We start from the raw sequence: 18406 nt of genomic DNA, 5'->3' as shown, positions 1-18406 counted from the left end.
AGGGCCAAAGAGGGGGGGGCCCCGGTACCCAAAAAAAAAAAAAAAAAAAAAAAAAAGTAATTCACGACAGGTAGTCGTTCAAGCAAAGGAATTAGTCAATTTGCTTTCCCTTCTCACTCATCTCTCCACATTAATTAAGTGGAGTCGACCTACAAAATATATATGCCCAAAGTCATTTCCTAAATTTTGGCTCTGTCTTTCACACCAGTTTCTTGCAACACTCTTCCCATTCACCCTTCCACATTACCAAAGTTGAACCCAATATATAGACTTCCTTAGATTCACTTGGCCAAAGAGTTCTAATTTTTGCTACCAATATCCCCTGATATTAACCACATTCTTATAGGTGATAGAAGATTCTATTTCTTTGAAGAAACAGTTTGAGTTTCAACATCACTTTCATGAAAGGTCACATTGCTGTAGCGCTCATCTTGCTTGGAGAACCCAGTATGACAGCTGCTCCCATAATCATGGAATAACTCAATGGTGCCTGACCTCATGCTTTATATCACCCACATCTTAACTGAATTCCACAAACTTCCTGGTCACTTGTGAAGAAAAGAATGAAATTCCATGAGATATTCTTGGTGCCCACATGCAGCACTGCTAGACTGAGCAGGTTACACAATTGAGTTATACCTTCTCATTGACTGCTCTGTGCTCATGACTTGTGTTGTAGAGGCCACTACGGTTGTCAAATGGGATCCAACTTCCCTAGAAGCTACCAGAAAGGGCTGAATGATGACAGCAAAGAATTGGCTGATGAAATTCATTTCTTTTTCCTCTCTGAGAACCTGTTTTAAGACTCAGTATTTTAATAAAGATTTTTTTTTTGCGGTACACGGGACTCTCATTGTTGTGGCCTCTCCTGTTGCAGAGCACAGGCTCCAGACGCACAGGCTCAGCGGCCATGGCTCACGGGCCCAGCCGCTCCGCGGCACGTGGGTCCTCCCGGACCGGGGCACGAACCCGTGTCCCCTGCATCGGCAGGCGGACTCTCAACCACTGCGCCACCAGGAAAGCCCTTAATATAGATTTTGACATGAGATTTAATTTACGATTCTCTTTTTGTCTTAGATGGAAATGTGATCATAAGTTGACCAAGTCATGCTCAGGGGCCGCCTCTAGGAGAGCGTCCCTCAGGCATTCTTGCCGGAACCAAAGGCAAATTCTGACAACTGATGCTCAGGAAGAGTAAATAAGTTATATATTACAGTTTCCTCTAGTTATACTCCAAGCAATGAATATAATCACAAAAACTAATGCCTGGACACAGTAGTCATAAGGCAGCATCACACAATGGTATATAGATCTCTCCATCCATAACATCACTCCAGAAAAGTGCCTCAAAAGACATCATTTCATAGACAAGACACAAATCCATTTCACAGAGTTGCAGTGTACTGAATCTTCAGATTCCCTATGTTTATACCATGGAGAAAGCCCTGAGCGTCATGGGATTTTTTTTTTTTTTAAACCGGAAAACAATTATTTACTGGATGGTATACATCAAGTTCTATTTCAAAATACAGATGCCTGAATAAATCAGTTAAGGAGAAAATCATTACAGATGACCGAGGTTATATGCTTTGTTTGAGACATCGAAAGTTATCCTTGAGATGTTTTTATGAAAATATGTTTCACTTGATTTTATCTTTTCTCTGTTCTAAAATGATACCACGCTAACTTGCAATTTTGCTGTTGGGGTACATAGCCAGAATAATTACATTTCATAGATAACTGAGTATAAAATAGTAACCTTTTCACATTAAATGAATTTATTAAAATCGAATACTGTATGATGAAATGTGTGCCAACTCTACATTACAGAAAAATTTGAACTCACAAAGAAATAAAAGATGGGATGAGAAAACTTAACCCAAGATCTGCTTTTAATGGAAGGGTGCCAGATGCATGGCAGTTCTTTATAACTCAAAGGATAGAAATGGCAGTTATCCAGTGATTTGGGGGGAAAATATACAATGATTTATGTAACTACGTTCCGGTAGAAGTCAGAGATGAAATTACCTGCTTTGAAGAAAATTTTCTTTTCAAAAAAGGCATTAAAAGCTTCATGAGATGTAAGGAGGACAAAGTGCCAGCCAAAAAGAAAAAATCTAGCTATATTAGTAGGCGAGGGAGGATATCAGATGACTGGAAGTTAAGTTTTATTAAGTTCTAATATCTTCCTTTAACTGTAGATTCTCCAGCAGCATGAAAACACAGCATATTATTATACTTCTATTATTCCTCTGTGTACTCTTTATCAGATAGCTCATCAAATAGCATAGCCTTAATTTATAGAGAAAATTCCGAAATAAGCTGGACTGTATCTTCAATTGAAGGGTCATCTGTTGTGACCTAGAGATCCACTGTCACTCTAAACTCAATATAAGTGAAGACAAACACAATTTTATTTTCTCACAACTTTTCTTCCAGACTTTACTTCTATTTACCTATTTTGGAAATTTTTGAAATATTCATGGACATATCATTTAATGCTCCCTCCAATCCAATTAATAATGGATGTTGATTAGTCCATTTTTATGCCACTTGCATTCATCCTTTTCTGCTTTTCCATGCTTGCTGCTGCAGTCCTATTATAAGCACAGCTTCATATCCAGGCTATTGAATCACATCCGGAAAGATAGTATGACATTGTGGTTATGTAAGTTCTGCAATTAAATGACCTAGTACAAAAATAGTTGCAGAATTTAATAATTTTGTAGTCTTGAGAACGTTCCTTAGCACTTCAAATCACAGTATGCTCATCTGTAAAATAAATTTAAGATAAAACAACGAACTCTCCAATTTATTGAGTTTAAATACCACCTTCAAGAAAAGTTACATTACTTTGGTGCTCTGCCTGCTTGTCCAGCAGCATAATAAGTTTGGATGTTTCTTAATTATCCTCTGAAAATTTTGTTTTTCTTTTCCATTATGTTTTATTATAGGATATTGAATATAGTTCCCTGTGCTATACAGTAGGACCTTGTTGCTTATCCATTCTAAGTATACCAGTTTGTATCTGCTAATCCTAAACTCCCAATCCACCCATCTCCCAGCCCCCTCCCCATTGGCAACCACAAGTCTATTCTCTATGTCACTGATTCTGTTTCTGTATCACAGATGGGTTCATTTGTGTCATATTTTAGATTCCACATATAAGTGATATAATATGGTATTTCTCTTGTTCTTACTGACTTACTTCACTTAGTATGATAATCTCTAGTTGCATCCATGTTGCTGCAAATGACATTATTTCATTTGTTCTTTTTATGGCTGAGTAGTATTCCATTTCATGAGAGGAGATGAGCTCAAGTCCTTCTACTTCACTGTCTTTTCCAGAATTGAGGGGTTGCTTTTAGTTTGGATGTTTGCTTTCTCTTTCCTCAGTGTGTGCTGGCTGTTATCCCCTTGATATGAGGTGTGCAGGTACAGTGGCCCTTGTGCACTCCCAGGATGGTGGGGACAGGGGTTATCGCCTGCTCTCGGGTCTCATAATGGCAGCCTGTGCCTGACTCTGAAGTCCCCATTGGGCACAGCAACTTGCGCCTGCCCCCAGAGCTCATGCAAGCAGTGTCCTGTTGCCTGGGAGCATTCTCAGAGAAAGAAGCTCTTATGGTGGTCCTGCCCCTCTCCTCGTGTACCCCCCAATAACGGTGCATGCCTCTCAGGTAGGCCCAGGCTTCTGCCGAGCACACCCTCAGCTGCCAGAGTCCAGCCTCCTTAGGCTGTTTCCACGCAGCCAACCCCACTCCTCTCCCTGGGTCTGACCTCTGAAGTCTGAGTTTCAGCGCCAGCCGCCACCCACACCAACAGATGAGTGTTTCAGGCTAAGGAGTGCAGGGCAACAGTGCCCACCTACTGTGCAGGTTACTGCCCATTTTTCCTTCCACAAATCGGTTGTTACACTCTCCTCCTAGGCTACATACCTCCTCCTCCAACCAGGTTGATCTCCCTGCCAGTGAGGAGTCTTCCCAGGATGCAGGAACTTTTCCTCCTTCACATCTCGCTCCTTGGGACGCAGACCCTATTCTGATTCCTTCTTTTTCCTTTTCCTTTTATCCTACCCAGTTACGTGGAGGTTTCCTTGACCTGTCAGATGTCTGAGGTCTCCTGTTGGGGTTCAGTACATGGTCTGTGTGAATCGTTCGACTTGTAGATGTGTTTTTAATGTTCTTGTGGGAGAAGGGGAGCTCCATGTCCTAGTCCTCTGCCATCTTGCCCCCTCGCTATTATTATTACTTTAAAAATTTTTTTTAATTTAATTTTATTTATTTTTTATGCAGCAGGTTCTTATTAGTCATCAATTTTATACACATGGGTATATACATGTCAATCCCAATTGCCCAATTCATCATACCACCCCCCCCAGTCCCCCGCGGATTTCCCCCCTTGGTGTCCATACATTTGTTCTCTACAACTGTCTCTCAATTTCTGCCCTGCAAACCAGTTCATCTGTACCACTTTTCTAGGTTCCACATATATGCGTTAATATATGATGCTTGTTTTTCTCTTTCTGACTTACTTCACTCTATAACAGTCTCTAGATCCATCCACATCTCAACAAATGACCCAATTTCGTTCCTTTTTATGGCTGAGTAATATTCCACTGTGAATATATACCACATCTTCTTTATCCATTCATCTCTCGATGAGCATTTAGGTTGTTTCCATGACCTGGCTATTGTAAATAGTGCTGCAATGAACATTGGGGTGCATGTGCCTTTTTGAATTATGGTTTTCTCTGGGTATATGCCCAGTAGTGGGATTGCTGGATCATATGGTAATTCTATTTTTAGATTTTTCAGTAACCTCCATGCTGTTCTCCATAGTGGCTGTATCAATTTACATTTCCACCAACAGTGCAACAGGGTTCCCTTTTCTCCACACCCTCTCCAGCATTAGTTGCTTATAGATTTTCTGATGATGCCCATTCTAACTGGTGTGAGGTGATACCTCACTGTAGTTTTGATTTGCATTTCTCTAATAATTAGTGATGTTGAGCAGCCTTTCATGTGCTCCTTGGCCATCTGTGTCTTCTTTGTAGAAATGTCTATTTAGGTCTTCTGCCCATTTTTTGATTGGGTTGTTTGTTTTTTTAATATTGAGCTGCATGAACTGTTTATATATTTTGGAGATTAATCCTTTGTCCGTTGATTCCTTGGCAAATATTTTCTCCTATTCTGAGGGTTGTCTTTTTGTCTTGTTTATGGTTTCCTTTGCTGTGCAAAAGCTTTGAAGTTTCATTACGTCCCATTTGTTTATTTTTGTTTTTATTTCCATTACTCTAGGAGGTGGATCGAAAACGATCTTGCTGTGATTTATGTCAAAGAGTGTTCTTCCTCTGTTCTCCTCTAAGAGTTTTATAGTGTTGAGTCTTACATTTAGGTCATTAATCCATTTTGAGCTTGCTTTTGTGTTTGGTGTTATGGAATGTTCTAATTTCCTTCTTTTACATGTAGCTGTCCAGTTTTCCCAGCACCACTTATTGAAGAGACTGTCTTTTCTCCATTGTATATCCTTGCCTCCTATGTCATAGATTAGTTGATCATAGATGTGTGGCTTTATCTCTGGGCTTTCTATCCAGTTCTATTGATCTATACTTCTGTTTTTGTGCCAGTACCATATTGTTTTGATTACTGTAGTTCTGAAGAATAGTCTGAAGTCAGAGAGTCTGACTCCTCCAGCTCCGTTTTTTTTCCCTCAAGATTGCTTTGGCTATTCGGAGTCTTCTGTGTTTCCATACAAATTTAAAGATTTTTTGTTCTATTTCTGTAAAAAACTCCATTGGTAATTTGACAGGGATTGCACTGAATCTGTAGACTCCTTTGGGTAGTATAGTCATTTTCAAAATATTGACTCTTCCAATCTAAGAACATGGTATATCTCTCCATCTGTTTGTGTCACCTTTGATTTCTTTCATCAGTGTCCTATAGTTTTCTGAGTACATCTTTTACCTCTTTAGGTAGGTTTATCCCTAGGTATTTTTTTCTTTTTGTTTCAATGGTGAATGTGATAGTTTCCTTAATTTCTCTTTCTGATCTTTCATTGTTAGTGTATAGGAATGCAAGGGATTTCTGTACATTAATTTTGTATCCTGCAAACTTACCAATTCATTGATTACCTCTAGTAGTTTTATGGTGGCATCTATATATAGTATTATGGAGTACCTATGTATAGTACCATGTCATCTGCAAACAGTGACAGTTTTACTTCTTCTTTTCCAATTTGTGTTCCTTTTCTTTCTCTTCACTGATTGCCGTGGCTAGGACTGCCAAAACTAACCTTAAATAACAGTGGTGAGAATGGACATCATTGTTTTTTTTCGAAAGTTAGAGGAAATGCTTTCAGTTCATCACCATTGAGAATGATGTTTGCTGTAGATGTGTTCTATATGGCCTTTATTATGTTGAGGTGGGTTCCCTCTATGCCCACTTTCTGGAGAGTGTTTACCATAAAAGGGTATTGAATTTTGTCAAAGGCTTTTTCTGCATCTGTTGAAAGGGTCATATGGATTTTATTACTTAATTTGTTAATATGGTGTATCACATTGATTGATTTGCATATACTGAAGAATCCTTGCATCCCTAGGATAAATCTCACTTGATCATGGTGTATGATCCTTTTAATGTGTTGTTGGATTGTTTGCTAGTATTTTGTTGAGGATTTTTGCCTCTATATTCATCAGTGATATTGGTCTATAATTTTCTTTTTTTGTAGTATCTTTCTCTAGTTTTGGTATCAGGGTGATGGCGGCATTGTGGAATGAGTTTGGGAGTGTTCTTTCCTCTGCAATTTTTTGGAAGAGTTTGAGAAGGATGGGTGTTAGCACTTCTCTAAATGTTTTATAGAATTCACCTGTGAAGCCATCTGGTCCTGGACTTTGTTTGTTGGAAGATTTTTAATCCAGTTTCAATTTTATTACTTGTGATTGGTCTGTTCATATATTATCTTTCTCCCTGGTTCATTCTTGGAAGTTTATACCTTTCAAAGAATTTGTCCATTTCTTCCAGGTTGTCCATTTTATTGGCACAGAGCTGCTTGTAGTAGTCTCTTATGATGCTTGGTTTTTCTGTGGTGTCCATTGTAACTTCTTCTTTTTCATTTCTAATTTTATTAATGAGTCCTCTCCCTCTTTTTCTTGATGAGTCTGGCTAAAGGTTTGTCAATTTTGTTTATCTTCTCAAAGAACCAGCTTTTAGTTTTATTGATCTTTCCTATCGTTTACTTCATTTCTTTTTCATTTATTTGTGATCTGATCTTTATGATTTCTTTCCTTCTGCTAACTTTGGGTTTTGTTTCTTCTTCTTTCTCTAGGTTCTTTAGATGTAAGGTTGGATAGTTTATTTGCGATTTTTCTTGTGTCGTGAGGTAGGATTGTATTGCTATAAATGTCTCTCTTAGAACTGCTTTTACTGCATCTGATAGGTTTTGGATTGTCATTTTTTCATTGTCATTTGTCTCTAGGTATTTTTTTATTTCCTCTTTGATTTCTTCAATGATCTCTTGCTTATTTAGTAATGCATTGTTCAGACTCCATGTGTTTAGTTTTTTAACTTTTTTTTCCCTTTAATTGATTTCTAATCTCCTAGCATTTGGGTCAGAAAAGATGGTTGATATGATTCCAATTTTCTTAAATTTATCAAGGCTTGATTTGTGACCCAAGATGTGATCTCTCCTGGAGAATGTTCTATGTGCACTTGAGAAGAAACTGTAACCTACTGTTTTCAAATGGAATGTCTTATAAATATGAATTAAATCTATCTGGTCTATTATGTCATTTAAAGCTTGTGTTTCCTTATTAATTTTCTGTCTGGATGATCTGTCCATTGGTGTAAGTGAGGTGTTAAAGTCCCCCACTATTACTGTGTTAATGTCGATTTCCTCTTTTATAGCTGTTAGCAGTTGCCTTATGTATTGAGGTGTTCCTATGTTGGGTTCATATGTATTTATAATTCTTATATCTTCTTCTTGGAGTGATCCATGATCATTATATAGTGTCCTTCCTTGACTCTTGTAACATTCTTTATTTTAAAGTCAATTTTATCTGATATGAGTATTGCTGCTACAGCTTTCTTTTGATTTCCATTTCCATGGAATATCTTCTTCCATCCCCTCACTTTCAGTCAGTATGTGTCCCTAGGTCTGAAGTGGGTCTCTTGTAGATAGCATATATATGGGTCTTGTTTTTGTATCCATTCAGCGAGCCTGTGTCTTTTGGTTGGAGCATTTAATCCATTCACATTTAAGGTAATTATCAATAGTATGTTCCCATTACCATTTTCTTAATTGTTTTGGGTATGTTTTTGTAGGTCTTTTTCTTCTCTTGTGTTTCCCACTTAGAAAAGTTCCTTCAGCATTTGCTGTAGAGCTGATTTGGTGGTGCTGAATTCTCACAGCTTTTGTTAATCTGTAAAGCGTTTGATTTCTCCATCGAATCTGAACGATATCCTTGCTGGGTAGAGTAATCTTGGTTGTAGCTTCTTCCCTTTCATAACTTTAAATATATCATGCCACTCCCTTCTGGCTTGTAGAGTTTCTGCTGAGAAATCAGCTGTTAACCTTATGGGAGTTCCCTTATATGTTATTTGTCATTTTTCCCTTGTTGCTTTTAATAATTTTTCTTTGTCTGAATCTTTGTCAATTTGATTACTATGTGTCTCAGCATGTTTCTCCTTGGGTTTATCCTGCCTGGGACTCTCCTTGCTTCCTTGAATTGGGTGGCCATTTCCTTTCCCATGTGAGGGAAATTTTCAACTATAATCTCTTCAAATATTTTCTCGGGTCCATTCTCTCTCTCTCTTCTCGTTCTGCGAGCCCTATAATGCGAATGCTGGTGTGTTTAACGTTGTCCCTGAGGCTTCTTAGGCTGTCCTCATTTCTTTTCAGTCTTTTTTCTTTATTCTGTTCTGCGACAGTAAAATCCACCATCTGTCTTCCAGGTCTCTTATTTGTTCTTCTGCCTCATTTATTCTGCTATTGATTCTTTATAATGTATTTTTCATTTCAGTTATTGTATTGCTCATCTCTGTTTGTTTGTTCTTTAATTCTTCTAGGTGCTTGTTCTTTAATTCTTATAGGTCTTTGTTAAACATTTCTTGCATCTTCTCGACCTTTGCCTCCATTCTTTTTCTGAGGTCCTGGATCATCTTCACTATCGTTATTCTGAATTCTTTTTCTGGAAGGTTGCCTATATCCACTTTGCTTAGTTGTTTTTTCTGGGGTTTTATATTGTTCCTTCATCTGGTCCTTTGCCTTTTCATTTTGCGTATCTTTCTGTGAATGTGGCTTCATTCCACAGGCTGCAGTATTGTAGCTCTTCTTGCTTCTGCTCTCTGCCCTCTACCAGCAAAAATGCTAAGCAAAATATATTTTTCTTATTTATTCTTAAAATATTTTAAAATTATATATATACATACATATGTATATATATACATATGTAAACATATATATAGAAATTGAAATTTCTAAAGAATGAAACACAATGTAAATATAAGTAAAATCTAATATTTTAGTCTCACATTATTAGTGCCTCCTGGGGTGCCCTTCCCACCTTTAACTGTGGAAGGCACTGAGCTATGGTAAAAATTGTGCAAGCAAAATGTTGGCCAAGGAAAAGTTTCTAATAGAATAACATGTGAAGGAAAGGTTCCCCAGAGATAAGCTTTCTTATCTTTTTTAAGGATGTAGGGTTAATTACGGGTAGCACACACAATCACATAGACTGACTGGCTTCATGATTTAGTCAACTATTATGATAGGGAATCAATAAGGGTAGGAAGGTGGATGGGTGGGCCAAACTGGGATTGAGAGGTCATGTGATCTATATGTTCTCATCTTTGGGCAGTTTAACCTCTAAATTAAATGTCATCTATTCTCCTTAGTAATTATATACGTCATTGGTAAAATGCACAGAAACATAGAGTAAAATGGCAGGGGGGAATTCCTGATTTAAAGAAAAAAAAGAAATACCTTGTTTGAAAAATTATTTTGTAGTTTTAGAGATACAAATATTTATTATACACTCATCAAAATTATCAATTGATGAAAAGTGTGGGAGAGTCTTTTTAACAAGCTTTGCACAAATATCAGAATTAATTAAATATCATGTAATAAAATTATTCACTATATAAAAATGGAAAAGAAAATTATAGAGGGTAGATGATACTAGTAATTTAAGAAAGACAGCACATATACTAATTTTACCTTTTTGTGATTATAAACTACATATCTATATATCTGTAAACTATATGTTTATATACCTACATCTATATATGAATACAGATTTATATTGACAGGTATACACTTTCAATATTTTCTTTAAGTCTCAATCTGTTACATGACTTTTAGTTTATATCATAAATCCCCATGGTTTTGCACACTGCATGAAAATGATTTAAAGATTAATATTTGTAATGCTTCCCTAGTATTAAAATAAGGTTTTTAAAAAGTTGCTACTTCAGAGGGCAGAGAGCAGAAGCAAGAAGAACTACAATCCTGCAGCCTGTGGAACAAAAATCTCTTTCACAGAAAGATAAACAAGATGAAAAGGCAGAGGGCTATATACCAGATGAAGGAACAAGACAAAACCCCAGAAAATAAATAATGAAGTGGACATAGGCAACCTTCCAGACAAAGAATTCAGAATAATGATAGTGAAGATGATCCAGGACCTCGGAAAAACAATGGAGGCAAAGATCGAGAAGATGCAAGAAATGTTTAACAAAGACCTAGAAGAATTAAAGAACAAACAAACAGTGATGAACAATAAAATAACTGAAATGAAAACTACACTAGAAGTAATCAATAGCAGAATAACTGATGAAGAAGAACGGATAAGTGACCTGGAAGACAGAATGGTGGAATTCACTGCTGCAGAACAGAATAAAGAAAAAAGAATGAAAAGAAATGAAGACAGCCTAAGAGACTTCTGGGACAACATTAAATGCAACAACATTCGCATTATAGGGGTCCCAGCAGGAGAAGAGAGAGAGAAAGAACCAGAGAAAATATTTGTAGAGATTATAGTGGAAAGCTTCGCTAATATGGAAAAGGAAATAGCCACCCAAGTCCAGGAAGCGCAGTGAGTCCCATGGAGGATAAACCCAAGGAAAAACACACCGAGACACATAGTAATCAAATTGGCAAAAATTAAAGACAAAGAAAAATTATTGAAAGCAACAAAGGAAAAATGACAAATAACATATAAGGGAACTCCCATAAGGTTAACAGCTGATTTCTCAGCAGAAACTCTACAAGCCAGAGGGGAGTGGCATGATATACTTAAAGTGATGAGAGGGAAGAACCTACAACCAATATTACTCTAGCAGGCAAGGGTCTCATTCAGATTTGATGGAGAAATCAAAACCATTACAGACAAGCAAAAGCTAAGAGAATTCAGCACCATCAAACCAGCTCTACAACAAATGCTAAAGGAAATTCTCTAAGTGGCAAACACAAGAGAAGAAAAGGACCTACAAAAGCCAACCCAAAACAATTAAGAGAATGGTCATAGGCACATACATATCAATAATTACGTTAAACGTGAATGGATTAAATGCTCCAACCAAAAGACACAGGCTTGCTGAATGGATACAAAAACAAGACCCATATATATGCTGTCTACAAGAGACCCACTTCAGACCTAAGGACACAGTCAGACTTAAAGTGAGGGGATGGAAAAAGATATTGCATGTAAATGGAAATCAAAAGAAACCTGGAGTAGCAATACACATATCATATAAAATAGACTTTAAAATAAAGAATGTTACAAGAGAGAAGGAAGTACATAATGATCACGGATCAATCTAATAAGACAATATAACAATTATAAATATATATGCACCCAACATAGGAGCACCTCAATACATAAGTCAACTGCTAACAGCTGTAAAAGAGGAAATCAACAGTAACACAGTAATAGTGGAGGATTTTAACACTTCATTTACACCAATGGACACATCATCCAAAATGAAAATAAATAAGGAAAAAGAAGCTTTAAATGACACAATAGACCAGATAGATTTAATTGATATTTATAGGACATTTCATCCCAAAACAGCAGATTACACTTTCTTCTCAAGTGCGCACAGAACATTTTCCAGGATAGATCATATCTTGGGTCACAAATCAAGCCTCAGTAAATTTAAGAAAATTGAAATCATATCAAGCATTTTTCTGACCATAACGCTATGAGATTAGAAATGAATTACAGGGGAAAAAGTGTAAAAAAACACAAACATATGGAAACTACGTTACTAAATAACCAAGAGGTCACTGAAGAAATCGAAGAAGAAATCAAAAAATACCTAGAGACAGATGACAATGAAAACACGACAATCCAAAACCTATGGGATGCAGCAAAAACAGTTCTAAGAGAGAAGGTTATAGCTATACAAGCCTATCTCAAGAAAGAAGAAAAATCTCAAATAAATAATCTAATCTCACACCTAAAGGAACTAGAGAAAGAAGAAAAAACAATACCCAAAGTTAGTAGAAGGAAAGAGATCATAAAGATCACAGCAGAAATAAATGAAATAGAAACAAAGCAAATAATAGCATAGATCCATAAAACTAAAAGCTGGTTCTTTAAGAAGATAAACAAAACTGATAAACCATTAGCCAGACTCATCAAGAAAAAGAGGGAGAGGACTCAAATCAATAAAATTAGAAATGAAAAAGGAGAAGTTACAACAGACACCACCGAAATACAAAGCATCATAAGAGACTACTACAAGCAACTCTATGCCAATAAAATGGACAACCTGGAAGAAATGGACAAATTTTTAGAAAGGTATAAACTTCCAAGACGGAATCAGGAAGAAATAGAAAATATGAACAGACCAATCACAACTAATGAAATTGAAACTGTGATTAAAAATCTTCCAACAAACAAAAGTCCAGGACCAGATGGCTTCACAGGTAAATTCTAGCAAACATTTCGAGAAGAGCTAACACCCATCCTTCTCAAACTCTTTCAAAAAAATTGCAGAGGAAAGAACACTCCAAAACTCATTCTATGGGGCCCCCATCACCCTGATACCAAAACCAGACAAAGGTACTACAAGAAAAGAAAATTACAGACCAATATCACTGATGAATATAGATGCAAAAATTCTCAACGAAATACTAGCAAACAGAATCCAACAACACATTAAAAGGATCATACACCATGATCAAGTGGGATTTATCCCAGGAATGCAAGGATTCTTCAATATACGCTAATCAATCAATGTGATACACCATATTAACAAACTGAAGAATAAAAACCATATGATCATCTTAGTAGATGCAGAAAAAGCTTTTGACAAAGTTCAACACGCATTTATGATAAAAACTCTCCAGAAAGTTGGCATAGAGGGAACCTACCTGAACATAATAAAGGCCATATACAACAAACCCACAGGAAACATCATTCTCAATGGTGAAAAACTGAAAGCATTTCCTCTAAGATCAGTAAAAAGACAAGGATGTCCACTCTCACCGCTATTATTCAACATAGTTTTGGAAGTCCTAGACTCGGCAATCAGAGAAGAAAAAGAAATAAAAGGAATACAGATTGGAAAAGAAGAAGTAAAACTGTCAGTTTGCAGATGACATGATGCTATACATAGAGACTCCTAACATTGCCACCAGAAAACTACTAGAGCTAATCAATGAATTTGGTAAAGTTGTAGGATACAAAATTATCGCTCAGAAATCTCTTGCATTCCTATAAACTAATGATGAAAAATCCGAAAGAGAAATTAAGGAAACACTCCCCTTTACCACTGCAACACATAGAATCAAATACCTTGGAATAAACCTACCTAGGGAGACAAAAGACCTGTATTTAGAAAACTATAAGAGACTGATGAAAGAAATTAATGATACCAACAGATGGAGAGGTATTCCATGTTCTTGGATTGGAAGAATCAATATTTTGAAAATGACTATCCTACCCAAAGCAATCTACAGATTCAATGCAGTCCCTATCAAATTACCAATGGCATTGTAAATGGAACTAGAACAAAAACTCTTTAAATTTGTATGGAGACACAAAAGACCCTAATAGCCAAAGAAGTCTTGAGGGAAAAAAATGGAGTAGGAGGAATCAGACTCCCTGACTTCAGACTATACTACAAAGCTACAGTAATCAAGACAATATGGTACTGGCACAAAAACAGAAACATAGATCAATGGAACAAGATAGAAAGCCCAGAGGTAAACCCACGTACCTACAGTCAACTAATCTATGACAAAGGAGGCAAGGATATACAATGGAGAAAAGAAAGTCTCTTCAAAAAGTGGTGCTGGGAATACTGGACAGCTACATGTAAAAGAAGGATATTAGAACACTCCCTAACACCATACACAAAAATAAACTCAAAATGGATTCGAGCTTTAAATGTAAGATTGGACACTATAAAACTCTTAGAGGAAAACATAGGAAGAACACTCTTTGACATAAATCACAGCAAGATCTTTTTTGATCCACCTCCTAGAGTAATGGAAATAAAAACAAAAATAAACAAATGGGACCTAATGAAATTTCAAAGCTTTTGCATAGCAAAGGAAACCATAAACAAGACGAAAAGACAACCCTCAGAATGGGAGAAATATTTGTCAATGAATCAATGGACCAAGGATTAATCTCCAAAATATATAAACAGCTCATGCAGCTCAATATTTTAAAAAAAATCAACCCAATCAAAAAATGGGCAGAAGACCTAAATAGACATTTCTCCAAAGAAGACATACAGATGGGCAAGAAGCACATGAAAAGTTGCTCAACATCACTAATTATTAGAGAAATGCAAATCAAAACTACAATGAGGTATCACCTCACACCAGTTAGAATGGGCATCATCAGAAAATCTACAAGCAGCTAATGCTGGAGAGGGTGTGGAGGAAAGGGAACCCTCTTGCACTGTTGGTGGGCATGTAAACCTATACAGCCACTATGGAGATTCCTTAAAAAACTGAAAATACAATTACCATATGATCCAGCAATCCCACTACTGGTCATATACCCAGAGAAAACCACAATTCAAAAAGACACATGCACCCCAATGTTCATTGCAACACTATTTACCATAGCCAGGTCATGGAAGCAACCTAAATGTCCATTGACAGACGAATGGATAAACATGTGGTACATATACACAATGGAATATTAGTCGTAAAAAGGAATGAAACTGGTTCATTTGTTGAGAAGTGAACGGATCTAGAGACTGTCACACAGAGTGAAGTAAGTCAGAAAGAGAAAAACAAATATCATATATTAACGCATATATGTGGAACCTAGAAAAATGGTACAGATGAACAGGTTTTCAGGGCAGAAACTGAGACACAGATGTAGAGAACAAACGTATGGACACCAAGGGGGGAAAGCCACAGGGGCATGAGGGTGGTGGTGTGATGAATTGGGCGACTGGTGCTGACATGCATACACATCAGTGTATGAAATTGATGTCTACCTGATGTATATAAAAAAAAAAGTTGCTACTCCAATGCTGTGAAAAACTGTCCTTAATGATTTTAAACAGTTGGTATTTTTGCATATATTATACTTTCCATATGCCTATTTCAGATTAATAGGGTCAATGGCAGTTACCTTTGGATAATGTGTAAGATTTTATCCACATGTATTTAAGTCATTGATTAAAAAAAAGTAGGTCCAATCATAATCTTCAGTTCATCTCTGTCTTGACAGTGTTTTACTCATTGACTTCATTTCTACAACTAAGATTTGAGTGACATTTATGAAATGCTCCAGAAAATAACTTATTGTCTCCAACAGTTTCTCACGAATATGATTTTATTCACAACCCCTAACTCAAAATGTAGAGAAAGTAAAGACTTGGACAAAAGTGATATATTCCCATGCTATCAAAGTTTCTGTAAACAAAAGAAAGAACGTTGGCAACCTTTTTCCCTGAATTCTATGTATCTGCTCTAGAGCCAAAGTTGGAATCCACATTGAGCCTGATATTGCCATAGTTTGAGTGAAAATTATGATCCCGCAATTATAATATGCAGTTTTCAATCTCCTGAGAAATTTTCCATTTAAAAGAGCTCAGTCTCCAAAGGGGCATTTGTATTAGATCAGGCCTGTATAGGCGGAATCTTCTCATAGGAAAATTTAATAGTGTGCATGACATGTTAAATATGGTAGTTTGGGGAGTTTTCATTATCAGTGTTAATGAGTATTTTTGTTGAACACATAAATATTTGATTTTCCAAAACACAGTAAGAAAAATATATTAGTTTGTGAAAACTAGTATAGCTTCATACAACATTTTTTTCTCTCTCTTAAAAAATTTCTGTCAGAATAGTGCAAAAGGTTTAAAAGATCCTATAAAGTCTGTCTTGATTTTAAAAATGAGATTTCTGCTGGAAATATGATATCTTGTATTAGTTTTCTATTGCTGCTGTAACAAATGACCACAAATTTAGTGACTTAAAACAACACAACTATATGTTACAGTTCTAGATGTCAGTAGTCTGACAAAGGTCTCACTGGGCTAAAATTAAGGGGTTAATAGGCTCTGGGGAAGAATCCATTTCCTTGCCTTTTTCAGTTTCTAGAGGCTGCCAGCATTCCTTGGTTCGTACCTCCCTTCCTCCATCTTTAAGGCCAGTAAAGTTGAATCTCTGACTTTTCTTTCTATGGTCATATCTCTTTCTGACTACATCCAAGAAAGGTTCCTTGCTTTAAAGGACTCACATGATTAGAGTGGTCCCACTGGAAAAATCCAGGATAATCTTTCCATCTCAGTTCCTTAACATTTGTCGCATATGCAAAGTCTCTTTCACCATGTAAAGTAACATATTCAATTTCTAGTTCCAGGGATTAGAATACTCACATCTTGGGAGGGGTGGGTGTGAATCATTCTGCCTTTCACTTATGTTTAAAGCACTGTAGTTTATATGCATGCTTGGAAAATATTATTTATCAATGGCAGTATATAGCAGAAAAATAAAGTCTTTGTAGATCTACAGGTTTTAACTGAGATGTGCGTGTGTGCGTGTGCACTCACCATGGAGGATGACATAGAATTTAACAAAGACACATGACTAATATGAATTAAATGAAAAAAAATTAATTTCCTATGATATTTTTAAGCTCATTCTCTCACTGCTTCCAACTTTAGATTATAATTGTAGGGTAACTATATCATCTAACTTAATTTTTTACCTCAAATTATTTTCATTTTTACTGCAACCCATTCATTTAGTACAATTTCTTTTCAATAACATTGATGACTGTAAACATGAAAGCCTTATTTGGTTTTATAAATGAAGCAAAACAAATATAAGTAACCTATCTTACTTGAAAGGATTTTCTCTTCTTAATTGAAAACAAATGGAACCTAAGCTAAATTAATGTTTAATCTTTCATTCCAATACAAATGTTATTAGTTAGTGCAAGTGTGTACATGGTTATAAAGAGAAGAAACAAGCAGTTGATTAACTTTGGAAAAGTCTAAGCTTGACAATTTGAAATATCAATAAGAAGAAATAAAGAATTGCATTTTAAGCAGTTCAGAATATTTTAAAATGAATTTCTCAGTATCTGCTTATGGCTGTGTGGGTTTAGTAAAGAATGAGTATATCTACTTGTGAGGGGCTCTTTATCTGATGTTTTTCTAAGGGTTTTTCTAAGAACATAAAGTGACTTCCTATTTAAATGAAACCAAGTAATGAAAAGGATTTAGCAAACCCTTGTCAAGGACAATATGTTCATGCTGTAATTCTTTTAAGAACTACCTTATTATTTGCTGTGACAAATTTCAGAAGCTATTAACTCTATTTTTCACAGTTGTAACTTTATTTTTCTCTAACTGGATACATTTATATCTTGAACCCCAATATTGCCAGATGGTTCAAACTTAACCCAAATCCAAGCTATTCACTTAAATTAAAATTTAAAATGTATTAGTGAAGACTGCATATGAGTCTTCCTGCACCGTATGAGTGTATATACATTTCAGGGTCTTATGAGCATCAGGGAGAGGTGAATGATCTTTGGTTGCCTGGTGCATACTAAGATCTGAGGCATCTTTCACACTCACAATTTGGACTCAACCAGACAACTCAAAGGATATGCTTTGAATTTGTTTCAGGTCCATCTCCTTAGGAACTCTGTGCAGCTGACTATTGCTACACTACTTTCTACAATGTGCTGGGAGTCTTCCACCTCCCAGAGCTCCAGGTGTGAAGGAAAGCCTATGTTTCCTCTCTTCTCAAATCCCCTACCCATCTGTGTATTTTTCACCCTGGGGATTTGTGTTCTCTTTTTAGCCTGTTTGTTTTTGAATTTATTTTTTATTGAGGTACATTGGTTTACAACATTATATTTTTACTTCTGTATACGCTACAACATGCTCACCACCAAAAAGTTAGTTTCCATGTTTCA

This window comes from Neophocaena asiaeorientalis, unplaced genomic scaffold, assembly GCF_003031525.2.
Source record: "Neophocaena asiaeorientalis asiaeorientalis breed wild unplaced genomic scaffold, Neophocaena_asiaeorientalis_V1.1 scaffold24, whole genome shotgun sequence".
Lineage (NCBI taxonomy): Eukaryota > Metazoa > Chordata > Mammalia > Artiodactyla > Phocoenidae > Neophocaena > Neophocaena asiaeorientalis.
This window is presented reverse-complemented; position numbering follows the sequence as displayed.